Source organism: Lampetra fluviatilis, chromosome 1 (assembly GCF_964198595.1).
Source record: "Lampetra fluviatilis chromosome 1, kcLamFluv1.1, whole genome shotgun sequence".
NCBI lineage: Eukaryota > Metazoa > Chordata > Hyperoartia > Petromyzontiformes > Petromyzontidae > Lampetra > Lampetra fluviatilis.
The window spans coordinates 5,269,921-5,282,403 of record NC_136275.1 but is presented as its reverse complement, the minus strand read 5'-3'; the positions used below and the strand labels follow the sequence as shown (position 1 = coordinate 5,282,403).

The following is a 12,483-nucleotide window of genomic DNA, read 5'->3' as shown; positions in this document are numbered from 1 at the left end:
CAAGTTGGGCATGATGGTAGTTTATAACCATACTTAAACCATGCTGGCTAGTGTGTGATGTAAAGCGGGGGGGGGGGGGGGTGCGGAACCGGTTCAGAATCGCTCGATGTTCGTCCTGCCAAGTGCAGAGTGCCCACATTAATCGCACCACTATTGTCTTTCGGATGTGCTTCTGCGGCCGTCTGGATCTATGCACTTTTAAATCATCCAGATTTAAAATTCATTTCTTTACAACTCCTTTTTCTGTTTAGTTTGTTGTCCTTCCCTCGCACCTCCGATTAGAACGGTTGGCTATGTACGGTGAGAAAGAAGTTCAACATACATGCATACTCCACCACAAGCTCAAATGTAACTACTTACTGTATGACTACTTAGTGTACATAAATGTTTATGCACAAGGAAGCAGCGATATTGCATAACGACGTGTACATTATTTCTGCAACGGCTAACATTCACCTGTTTATCCCATAATCAACTGATTATGGGATTCATTATACAACAAAGTATTTGTGAGGACTAAAGGCGTTAAACAATATAGTACTTGCACATTATATTGCGAATAAAGCCTTAGCGGGTGCTGGGTTTCATTAGATGCTTCAAATAATGATCTTTGGTTATCAGAAGATATTAAAACAATCTCCACGGGCACTGTGTGTGTACAACAGTGCCTAAAATAAGTGTGAGGTCTATGGTGAGGGGGCAGGAATTGTCTCTGCTTCTTTCTCAATGTGGAGGAGGATTTTGTCGGTTTTGAAATTTATTTTATTGTGCAGTGTAAGAGAGAAAGAGCGATGTGCAGGGGAGAGAGGAATTTCGCAGCCCGCGACTCGAATGATGACATCCTTCAGACAGCTGATTCATATTTTGCTTTTTGTTATAACCATCATATGCCTATTAAGTTATCAGAGGCACGTGATGAGGTGACAAATGGAATTCTAACATTTTTACAGTCATGAGGGCATCACATAATGTATTACTATAATGAGCCAAGATTGTGTCACTGCGTAACGTCACTCCACGTCGGCCAGCCCCCATAATTAATAATCATGAGCAGGTGACGTCACTCCATATCGATCAGCCCCCCACATTATTAATCATGAAGAGGTGACGTTACTCCACATGGGGGGGGCAAGGCGCCTCCTTCCCCCTCCTCAGCGTCAACTTACACCCCTCACGACAAAGGCAGAACCCTCACGTCACGCGATCTCCGTAACGCTGTTGAGACATAGTAGTAATAAGGACGTCATGATGAACAAGGGATTCTAACCTTTAAATGAAATAAGTCTGTCACCGCAGCCTTACAAATTGCACACGAATGGATGCAATGAATATGACGTCGCGGTCTGTTTTTCGCCTGCAAATTTCAGATTTACTGAAATACACTCGTCCTTGGACGGGCAAAAGGCTAGTGTGAGATAACAGCTCCAGAAGATGATGCCACACCACACAACTACATTTAGAATCACTTTCATAGGCCTCTATCAAGCAAGACAAGATGTCACTCCATAATTTTCTGTAAAGATAGTTTGTTACATTGATAGTGAACATATTACTCAACGGAACTGGGCTGGGCCAAATTATGCAGTGAAACAAGTTTTGTTATTTCATGAAACATTGGTGACCATGCTGAGATTATCAATGCACTACACCCAAGAACCGAATTTAATCACAGTTACTGCCAACTCGGAAATCTGACCTCTGAGCCACCCACCTACATATTTATTAAAATTATCTTTAATTTGGGGTGTTTTGAGAGCTGAATTGTAAGCTGGCCGACTTTATCCAATAACTCTTGAACTGTTGAAGTCAAAATCCTACTCAGGGCTAACTCAGCCCATTATACTTTGGGGGTTGATTAACTGAAATGAGCATTGCCGAGTGTGGAATTATCAATGTGGCGTATGGTCTTCAATAGAGTTGAGAACCACCCCAATATTTATTTGAGCAGGAGACATTTGCGAAATCATAAAATATATCTTCTCCTCAGACTTAAAAATATCGCAATTCCACACTTACAATTTTAGAACATAACCAACATTTATTTCATATCCACAACATTTTCTTGTTAGATCGCGTAAATACAATTGTGCCATTAAACCTGCCACCACCCGACACAGCCAATTTTAGTTCATATTTTTATAAGAATAATGGACAAAAAGACATCTTCACCATTTCCATCACCACTTCCTTCAATTCAAAAGGTTGTTTGTGCCTCGCCACTCAAATGACCGTCGGGCAGCACTCACCTCTCTTGGTGGCTGTGAACCGGGAGTGGAAATGCTACATTTTTGCGCCAGGGACAAGCCTCTGCAATGCAATCACTATTGACTTCCCACAAGTGTTGCTCATTTTATTGACCAAGTCAAACCCATGACCATGACTTGAACTCAGGAAAACACATATCAGAGCTAAAGTATTGGGCAATGGCCCTTTCGCAGAGCTGAGGAGGTATTTTTGTCAATATCTGTCAATGCTTTCTCTGCTATATATATTTTGTACGTGATATTTTCTGGACCATGGAATTGTTCGTGACAACGGTGGTGAGGTATTTTCAATCTGTACCTATACACCGCTGTGCATGGATTCGATTTGTATTTAGTTTTCGTAAAATACAACAAATATCCACGTCATTGAATAGAAATGAACACTAAAGTCACAGCTATATTTTTCATTATATTTATTGTGGTCAGTGTGTACAAGAACCACCCCAGGCAACAAATGCAATTACGTACAGCATTCACCACTAAATGACGGTGGCGTCACAGTAGCATTCTATGTTGACTTGGTGCTCTTTACTACCACACGCATTAAAGGCTTATTGACAGATGGTCAAAGGACAAACCCATGTGCTATGGTTGGGTTTTCAGGCCAAAGTGGGCCAATTTGTACACCAACTGAGACCTCCACAACCCCACTTGCTGCCTAAACACCGCCTGGGTCTTTGTTTACTCAGCGCATTACTCCTCCACCGCCTGTTGTTATTGGAGGGCAGCCACCACTATCAACCCAGTGGCATCCTTCACAATCATCTTCTACAGATGCCGGTCCTTAAACTGCCAGTGCCAGCCGGTGGTAAATCCACTAGCCCAGCAACAAGTCCACTTGGACTTCACAAACATGACACCACTCTCTCTCTCTGCCTTGTATTATGTTTGTCCATTCCCCGCAGCAGCTGCTGGATTATGCAAGCAAATGGGAAAGTGTGATCGTTAACCTCAGATCAGGATGTAAACACATGACCTTAAAACTGCGAGTGCTCTGCCAGAACACCAACCAGCTGGTATATTAATTTGGTTATTACAATTAATTTAATTGGGTGGAGCAGTGGTGCATTGGTTCACGCATTGTGCTGTGGACCTGACAACCTGCGTTTAGTTTCTAGACATAGTTAACATCAGTGGTGAGTGACGTCTGAATCAGTCCAACCCCCCCCCCCAAACCCTTTCATGACCTCAGGGTCACAACATTTAAATGAGCATTTCTGCATATCCATGACTCTTGGTAATATTCATTTAATGAAACACGTCTGCAAACTGTCCCAAGTACTACTATTTTGCTGTTACTCTTGCTTTGAGGAAGCCATGCACCCTGAGAAAATGAGCCTTCTAAACCAGCTGCGGTGTTGTCCAATGCCACTTGGTCTGCGCAGGTATCGACATGGCCGTGCGCTCAGCAGGTGCTTCCTGACGGGGTGCGGCACGGTGCTGGCGCGCTCATGGCTCTCATCAGAGCCGCTTGCACCAAGCACCTCCACGTCTTCGTCAGGGCCATGGACGTACAGCTGGAAGCAAAGAAGAGAAGCAAAGGGTCACCCTGATGGATTTAACTTCATTTACTCTTTGCAAAATGCACGTGTTCCTAATTTCACAATTCATACTGTTAAGAAAAGCAAGGGGTTTGGGCAGCACACGTTGCTAGAAGGGATGATGACCGGTGGTCAAGATTAGTGATGAGGTGGCAGCCAAGGAATGGAATGCATCCAAGTCGACATCCACCAGGGAAGTGGAGCGATGAAATCCGCGTGTGTGCCGGTGCTGGGTGGATTGTTGCATCACGGAACTATCAGCGATATTGATGACTTGGGGAGCCTTTATCCAGTAGTGGATTGATTTTTGCTGAAGATGATTAATATTTACAATGTTATGGGTGGCATCTGCATGAACGCGCATACATCATGTCTAGCACTGGCAATTCTAATAATCGAACCAAGGTATATAAAAAGGAATATGAATAACGAGCATATACATTAATAGCCTATTCTTTGGGTCTTTCGGTAAAGCCACGTAGATAGAAAAATAATCAAAATAATAACAATATCACTAAGTTTCGATCGCAACACAAGCAATGGTCTTCAAGTGTACCTGTTCCTGAGGCTTCTGGTAAGTGCAGTTATGCTCTGCATCTTGCATTTCTTGCTGCTTGAAAAGCTTGGATTGCTGCTTGACTTCAGAAGTAATATCATGACGAGGTTCGGTGCAACCATCCCAGTGGCTTTTAGCAATTTTCGTGCTGCATTTACAACTGTCAATCACATAATCTTCCAGGCTGTCTGTTGCCGTGATTCTAGTTAAGGGTTTAAATAAGTTGTCCAAGCTGGCCTCAGCTTGTGAAAACTCCTCATCGGTTTGCTGGAGGACTGCATCTATATCTGCTACCGTATCAATGATCCATTTGTGGAAGTGAGCGACAGCCCGGTCAAAGCTGTCCAATGTGTCCTATGGAGAAAAAAAATATTTTTAACGTGTTGATAAATTACATGTCATTTGCAATCAGGCTTGAGTGTCATTACCTGATCTGAACATGTTATAATATTAACAATAACCCTTACAGTATCAACATTCCTTGAGCATCCAGTCATGTCAATGTATGTACATTAAAATCTTCATGTTATAATTTTATTTTGTAATTCGACGTTATATTGTTAATGGTGCTGTCAGCATCATGTCATTGGACAATTATGCAATTATTACACTATGTAACACAATTTTTGTTCCTGGGTACTAAGTGTTATTTTTTTATTGCTTATGCCCAAAAAGTATAGAAAATGGCTATTATTCCCCAAAAACGTTGCTTTATTGACCAGGACTTTATGTGAACGAAAGACACAAATGCACACGTTTTCTCATTTAAAATAGGTACATTTCAAAATATCACTGTCCTGGTCACAAAAGCAAAGTTTGTCGGGAATAATAGACATATTCTGTACTTTTGAGGCATAAGCAATTCGGAAATAACACTACCCAGGAACAAAAAATGAATAACAAAGTGACTTAACATGTTGAAATGCGTGGCAGCCAAATGTTCGAAACGCATGTTAATTCTAAATGTGGAGGGGAAACCCGGAGGACCCGGATAAATCCATGCGACCACGGGGAGAGACGTGCAAACTTCAAATAGACAGGCGTCAGGGGTCCGGATCGAATCCCACGCACGCCTCGATACCAGGCGAGGCAGTTAGCATCTCGCCACCGCAGCGCCCCAGCTTGGAAGAGGTGGGAGTGCCCACACTCAACCTCACCACACGCAACCTGCAGATTGCCCGTGGTGGACTTTTACTGCTGGGTGGACAGAGGCGGGGGAGATTTAAGAAGCTTGCTCATTGTTTCAACTGCCGCGCAAACTGGCGACCTCTGGATTGCAAATCCAGTGGGCTAACCATCACACATCGCCATTAACAAAAACAACGATGTTTTTTTAAAAATATAAAACGCCGTTAACGCCGGAGCGATTTACATCACCGCGAGCTGGCATTTAGGTCTGTCAGTAGAGGACAGTGAAACAAATTGAGTAACTTTCGGGCTACTTTCGAATTTGAACAAATTAGGACTCCTGTCGGCACGAAAAATTGCCTTCCCTTGCCCATCACGTCTGGGGGGGATATTTAAAGTCCACTGTGAAGCCGACTGCCGCGCGTATTATTACATTATCGTCGTCGACGTCGCTGGATTCGAACCGAAAACCGCTACCAACAGACGGGCCCACGCTCGCTCTGCCAGAGTCGGTCGGTGGCCACTCACCTCCGCGGTTGTCTCAGTCCTCCTGGGAGAGAACTTGAGCTCAAACGCCGCCGTAGTCTTCACGTTGCGTTCTCCCATTGTGATTTTAGCGAGAGACTTAACCCTTGTTAAGAAGTCACGAGACGCACCTTTTTGCGTGCAATTATTTTCAAATCACCCGTGCGTTCGTGGTCACGTCACAAGGATAACTATAAGAGGGCGACGTGGCTTCCCCTCCTGTCACACATTTACACGCATTATATAACCACAGTGCTTATGTAAATGACCACACTGCACTGAACGGTGGTTTTAGTTGAGCCCTAACCACAGTTAACCACAGTTCGTGGCCGTAATCCCAATGACCTGCTTGTCCTTACGTCGGGTCCTCACCCGAGCGATCAATAAGTTACCCAAACAACTCTCTCTCTCGAAAGAGCGCAACTTAATTGAATGCAACCGCTTTGTCCATCCGCGCGAGCAGATGCGCAACAAGGAAATTACAATTGAGGAATGTCGCCACAAATCGCTGCGCCGATGGCTTTAAAGTCAACTCCGTTTCTAGCAACCACCGAGTAAAAATTCCAACGTTTGGCAAAACTCTGGCGTGTGGTTGGAACCGTTGGACCAACGTTGATCCCAATTAAGTTGCACGTTCCATGGGCAGTTGCGCAACTGCCCACAACTGGTTATAGGCATCAACATAAGGAGCGATTCAGTTGCATGCAACGGAAATACAGCAGCAGAACACTTAATTATAGCCCAGTCGCAGGTGGCTCTTCACGCAGCGCTATCGCAGGGTGACTCACACCTGCCCTTACTTTAAAACATAGCCAAACTCACGCGTAATGATTACACCGACCTTTCAGTTCATGTAGAACAACCTCGATATGCAGAATATACATCCGTCTGTTAATCAACCATTGTAGACTGCTTGCGAATGTGTTATCCGGAGCTTTGAGATGCTGATATACACTTATATATATTTTTTCGCCCAATGAAGGTAAATCTTATTTATTAACATTTTTTTACCCATTTGTAGACCAGTGTTGCGTAGGGATGGCTCCCACTGGGGGCTCGCCTTAGTTCAGACTGTCGCAGAGCAAAGCAATGGTTGACATGATATGCTGTAGAGGCATTTAAACGCCAACAAATACGAATCGTCATACTGTACTGTTCAATCGTTAAACTGTCTTAGTCCTCTCGGCTCTTCTGGGCAAACTCTGCTTCCTGGATTTTGATTGGTCACAATGCCTTTACCTCTGCGATTAAAAATGCAGTATATATTTGGTGCACCAGCACAAACAATAATAATAACACAAACTCAACACGGGCGTCAATAGCACTATGTCCTTCAAAGCAAAATATATAATATGCGACGTTTCGGGCAATTGGCCTTCTTCATAGCACGGCTTGCACCACGTGCTCAGGTACTCCATTTGGCACCGTCCAGCGCTGTGATAGCGCCAAACCGAAATCCAGAGAGCAAAAATGGCAAGGCTCCAAGTCGTACCACAAAGTACGACAAAGGGGCGGGGGGCCGCTCCCCACTCGCGCTCTCCCCCAACGCCCCCCCCCCACTCGGCCCTCTCGCGCATCACCACCCACGGGCCGGACTCCCAGAGCCCACTCCCTGCCCCTCCCTATGCGCTGGCTGGCACGTGGGCTGCGGCCAATCAAAACGCGCACTAGTCGATGGAGTGCGCGAGAGTGGGGGGCGGTTGTGAGTTTGGGGTGTGGCCGGGGGGGTCGCTTTGTGAGACTTTGCCATACGGTGCGTCCTCGCTTAACGCGTGTTCACACAACGTGCGTTCGCAATGACGCGGTTCTTCCATTAGGGAGCACTTTTCGCACAACACGAAACGCGTACCGTTACAACAAAGAATGCTTACCCCGTTATAATGTGGTTTCTAAACGATCGACGACAAACTACTTTTATGAGTTGCGTGGTTGAGCGCTACAGTATGCGTAATGATATAACGCGGCAGCGTTGCCTCTGTTATTTGTCCCACCATGTTACTGTGTGTGTACATCGTATCTCGCCAAACGTTATCGTTACATCGTTGATGGTGAAATTGTTTTTCGCTAAATGCATGTTTCACTTAACACGGCACTTTTCAGGAACACATCTACCATGTTAAACGAGGGCTTCCGGTACTTTGCGGTAATTAGTAGGACCAACAGGGCAACTCTAGTGGAAAACGAATTTCTTTGGAACTGCTTTTTGTATTCAGTTTGTTGTCCTTCCCGCACATCTCTGATTAGCACGGTTGGCTACGTACGGTGCAAAAGAAGTTCAACATACATAGTGAAAGCTGAGTGGCAGAGGACGATCGACGAATAGATGGGCCGATAGAGCAGAGCAGACCCGAAAATACGGGGAAATTACATGGTTGGACACTTCAGCAACAGATGAGTCTATGTTGATCGCCAACACGTGACCGCTGTCGGATGGTAGTGGATATATCGTCCTCGGTGAAGGGGCTAGATGGGAAATGCGAGACGGCTGTAGGCAGCAACATGACAAACATTGCGTATAGCAGCATCCTTATTGCAGCCCTCACGCACAAAGCCCACGTATTCTCACTTCACATGAATGTCCACGCGGAGAGGTAGAGGTAAATGAGTTACCGCTTTGCGTGACTCGCCCCCACCATGTGAACGCGGATTTTTCACCACTGGTCCAAGGCTGTACATGGGAGATGAGCACCGCCTCAATTACTACGTGAGCTGGAAACAGTGACTGTACACGTGCATAAAACGGCATCGTTTATCTGGCTTCAACTTCCATTCTAACATGCGCTGCAAGCAGACTTCTGGGAAATCAAGTGACCCGTATCTTTCGTGGTGAACAGGGTTGCTCGGGAAATCCTAATTCTCATTGCCACTCGTAAGAGCTGTTTAACTAAACGTCTATCAGAGTGATGGACATTTTGTCCGTTGTTGGTATATCGGATCATCTTCAGAGGATTGATAAAATATGGTACAGCCCTGTGGAAAATCGACATCGGTTCCCCTTGTGATAGAGCATCATAATAGGAATGTGGAGTTTCCACTACTGGCTCATGCATGGATTTTGAATAAAGAACCATTCTTGAGCCACTTTACTGCATACTACATAGCTATACATGCACACGCTTATGAAGATCGTTCATCTGATAATTCACCCAGGTGGTGAATCCCAAACAAAGACATGGCACTCTTCATTTAACGCAGGTACTTTGAATTGCTAATCTTTCAGGAGCTGCCGTTGCTGCCACTCGTGGGTTCCGTGGCAGTGAGAATGTCGCAGTCAAAACAACGTCGCTTTTAAGAGGCACAGATGGCTCATGGCCTACTAAGGATGCCAGCCCGCACCCGAGCTAAAACTCGTATATACACAAGGGAAAACCCATGCTTGGGTCATCCGTCCCCTGCTTATGTGAGTGCCAGAGCTGAAGTGTTCAAATAGCAGCTTACCCCCTTGCAGACGTGTGGCTATGATGATACAGCAATGCCTCTGCTGTGCAGCACAGACGGAACTGGGTGGCTCTCTCGGGGCTCAATCCCTGTTGGAGGCAACTAGCTGACTACGCTCAATTGCTTTGACCTGAATTTCTTGATTCGAATCCAGGTTTCAGCCATCTCCGATTAGACCATATTTTCACGTGTAATGAGTTGATGTTTCAGCACGCTCGCCAGTGACTGCACAAAATATAGGATGGACATTTGTTTTTAATTCAGCAGTGACACAGTGGCTGGTAAACTGAACCATGAAAGTGGCCACCTGAATTCGATTCCCAGCCACGGCTAATATCAGTGGTGAAACTAGTCCCCCCCCACCCACTTCACTAACCTGCACTGACCAGGTTGGTCAAGTATGGTGCAACGACTTATATGACCAACATGACCCTTGATCCAGGCCTGTAAACTATTACTCCAGCTTTGAGAATTACATTAAACAAACACAGGTTACAGATAATGTGTCGGCTGAGAGAAGACTGTTGAAGTGACCACGGTACAATACAATTCACGCTACATTTTCTATACTGCATCTGTATAGCAGCTGTGAGACACACGACGCTGTACAGAACATACTGTACAGACATATAGTGGGACATGCATCACTGAGAAAAATGAGGCACATTCACGCTGTATATAACTTTTTTTATTTACCAGGTAAGGCCCACTGAACTATTTCGCTCTTTTTCACAAGCGACCTGGCCACAAACGATAGCTCAATTGAGTGGCTTGTCACGTGGAAGTGTATTGTAGCCAAATACTCTAAACACATGTTTATAAATGTGGAGGGGAAGCATTCTCTTTCGAAGCTAAATCAGATTTTTTTTTGTAAAAAAAAAAACTGTCTCCGATCAACCATGGACAACAACGTTCGTCTTACCTTGCACTACTCTCAATCGAGGGAAAACACCATTTGAAGATGTTATTACTAATTCTGCAATTAAAAGATCTCGAAAAGTTAATCTCCGGTATTAATTTCTCTAAACTTAACACGTTCCTTCGGAGTGGGCAGGTAGGAACTTGGTTGGGCAGCGCATTCATGCGATCCGTGTCACGCGGTACAAGCTGCGTGGGGCGGCGCGTCACGTGGTGCTGAGCCGCCTGAAGCGCTCTATGAAATACAAATCGAGGGCGTGGCTATGCACGGCAGACAGACAAATAATCCCTGGTGGGCAGTGTGGAACTGTTGTTCCTACCTGTATTATGTGAACTCTTATCGACGACAACTTTGATTGCAGTGCTGTTCATTGCTGACCCTATGACATGTTGGTCTTCCGGATCTGTGCTCAGCAACCATAACGAATGAAAACAAGCCACGCATATTCCTTCGAGTAAAATTGTCCACTGGCAAAATATCACCTCGTGGAGATGCCGGGGATTGAACCCGGGACCTCACATGCTACGCGTGCGCTCTACCACTGAGCTACATCCCCATGGTGGTTCTATCTGGGCGCAGTTCCACCTCGGTACGGGGTGAAACTTCGTCATCAGCTTCCTCTCCCTCGTCACCCCACTCACTCTGCTGTTGGCCCTGGGCCCTGAACCCGTCGAGTCTGCACAGAGTCCAAGCAAAATTTATTTTTTTGAAACAAAAATAAATAACAAGAATACATGTGGATGGATCCTATAATGTTTTCCAAATATATTAATTCTTGGAAATATTGATTGGTCCACACCAGAGACAGCTTTCTTTTGAGCCTCGTCTCAAAACGGTGTTAGACCAGAGGACGCCAAAAGGCGTACAGCACAAAGACAAGCATTGATTGTGGACCAATCAGTTTCAAAGACAATGCATATATTATCAGTATTTGCATTCTGACCACAAGTATTGTGGTTAATACAGACATGATTCCTTGTAAAATGTTTAAGTTTGGTGTTTTAACATCTTTACACCTGTTTTGTTGCCAGAAAAAAGGGGAAAACCTATTCTCAGCACACATGGATTTTCAGATATTGAGGAATCAACTTTGGTAAAACAAAGTACGTGAAACTAAACAGGACATCCATTTAATATCCTAGTGTCAGGCAAAAAAGCACAATACATTTCTGTAGTATGCCCTAACATGTCAATCAACTCCAATATTTGAGAGGCATCAGTGTCACTTGTCTTTGCCTCACTCTGCTATATATCAAAGTCAAAAGTTCGTGTATCCTAGCTCAATAGAGCAGTGGGTTAATGGTCATCTCCATTTATGTCAGTGGTGGACATTTCCTTTTATGGCTCCCATCTCTTTATAGGACATCCACTGTAGAATTTTCACAAAGTGGCGCTCGTAATATTCAGTAACAATGCTTATGAAGGTAAAATAACAAGCCAAGCACTCTAACCACTGTGCTACCCTTTGGGAAGCTGTTATTGGCCCGAAAAACACTGCAGCAGAATGCTGTGTCGGCAGTAATTAAACCCACACATACTTGGTCAAAAGCCAGGATAGCAGCTCATAATCTTGACAGTCGCCTTCCATTCTCACCATGGGCAATGTGGATTAATAAAGCTTGTCACCAATACGCCATCAAACACAATGTACAATGCAGGCATGCATCATTAAGAGTTGTATTACGCTGTCATTCATAAATAAGAAAATACACTGAATTGACTTACGTGTGTGTAATGGAGTGAGCCAGCAATTTTCCTATTTGGTAATGGAGCTGAAACATTCTTTCCACCAAGCAAATATGTCTAGCATCCACTATTATTGATTTGAAGCTATGTGACTTTACCGAAAGAACCAAAGAGTATCCACTATTATTTAATGGTGCGTTCAAGGTGAATGCTGTAATTCGTATTTTTTGTTGACACCCACTGGGCATCATATGCTTGAACAATGTGTCCAGTAATTTTTTTACACAAAATAACACTTGGAGTTGATAGGGCCCCATAGGCCCGATACATAATTAATGTTCTCTAAACAGTTTACTTTGGGTATACATTGTATATCACCAGTGTATCAACACTGAACACCAGGACTGAAACGAATGTGTAGGTGTA

At 44.5% G+C, this 12,483-nt stretch overlaps 1 non-coding gene across 1 annotated transcript; it reads right to left on the bottom strand.

Annotated features, from left to right (window-relative positions):
* Positions 1-10,857: 10,857 nt before the first annotated feature.
* Positions 10,858-10,927, bottom strand: TRNAL-UAG (transfer RNA leucine (anticodon UAG)). The gene has a single exon. It is a non-coding gene; the product is annotated as a tRNA-Leu (tRNA).
* Between the last annotated feature and the right edge of the window lie 1,556 nt (positions 10,928-12,483).